Raw genomic sequence first — 1,481 nt, forward strand, 5'->3', positions numbered from 1 at the left:
AAAAGATTATTCTATAACAACTAGAGTTAGAAAGAAAAGGAATCCAGTGGAAGAGGCAGACCTGCTGCAGGGCAGGCAGGCTCTGCTTCAAGTACCCTGCAAGACAGAGAGGGGGGACTGTGGAGTCGCATGGGAGCATCTGGCCAGCACACAGCCTCTCACGCCTGGAGACTTGAGGGGTTTAAGCCTTGAGCTAGCCATCTGAGTTAACTAACCTCTCAGTTGAAACAATTGATTCAAAACACATAGAATTCACAGGCCTAGGAATGTTCACACCGACTAAGCAATCAGACTCCTTCCCCTAAGAGTGTGGGCTTGGGTCTCCCATAACCTGGCCCAATTTCCTGGTGATGGCCAAGCTGAGGTAATGAGGCTCTCTGGAAAGAAGCAGGGGGAGCACTGAGAAGGAAATGGCTAAGGATCTTTGAACCTTGCTTCCCGCCATTCCTGGGCCCAGCTCCACCCTGCCTCCCCTAGTAATATGAGCCAATAAATTCCTTGTTCAGTGCAGAGCTCCTTTTTCTCAGACCTCTGCTCTCAGAGACCTTCCTTTCTGTAACAAGCCCCGAATCTCCTTTACTTCTTACTGAATCCACTGTCACCAGCGGCCCCCTGACCCCCTTCTGCTTCCTGTTACCCGTTGTCCACTCAGCAGGATAAACTGTCTTAGACAAATGCCAATGGATCACGCCACTTCTCTGCCTGAAATGTCCCATGTGGTCCTCTGACTGGACTTCTCACCATTTCTCCTCATCACAGGCTCCACCTCTCTGGCTACCTTCTTGTTTCTCAAACTCCTTAAGCTTCTGGTTTCCTCACTATCCTGAAATCCACTTTCTCAGGAATTTGCATGATTAGCTCATTTTCTTTAACATGGTGACATAATTGTGGCTCCCCACACCGTATCTCTTTATTCTTGCTTATTACTTTAATCTCTATACTTATTTATTTATTGAGAGAGAGTGTGTGTGTGCGTGTGCGTGTGTGCATGTGTGTGTGCGTGCTTGTGTGTGTGTGCGTGCGTGTGTGCGTGTGTGCTACTGTGTGTGTGCGTGTGTGTGCGCGTGAGTGCGTGCGTGTGTGCGTGTGTGTGAGTGTGTGTGTGCGTGTGTGTGTGCGTGTGTGAGTGTGTGTGTGCGTGTGTGTGCGCGTGCGTGTGTGTGTGTACATGCGTGTCATAGCACTCGTGTATTGGTGAGAAGACAGTTTGTAGGATTGGTTCTCATCTTCCACCATGTAGGTCTTAGAGATCAAACTCAGATTGTCAGTCTTGGCAGCAAAGCACCTTTTACCTACTGAGCTATCGCACCAGCCCATCTTTTTACTTGGTTTTAATTATTATGTGCGTTTGCAATTATTATGACATTAGCGAGTGTGGGAACATCAGTGACACAAAACACCTGTGGAGTCAGGGGACAGCTTTTAGGAGTTGGTTCTCTCCTTCCCCCGTGTTGGTTCTGGGGACAGCACTTGGATCATCA

Source organism: Microtus ochrogaster, chromosome 5 (assembly GCF_000317375.1).
Source record: "Microtus ochrogaster isolate Prairie Vole_2 chromosome 5, MicOch1.0, whole genome shotgun sequence".
In the NCBI taxonomy this organism is placed as follows: domain Eukaryota; kingdom Metazoa; phylum Chordata; class Mammalia; order Rodentia; family Cricetidae; genus Microtus; species Microtus ochrogaster.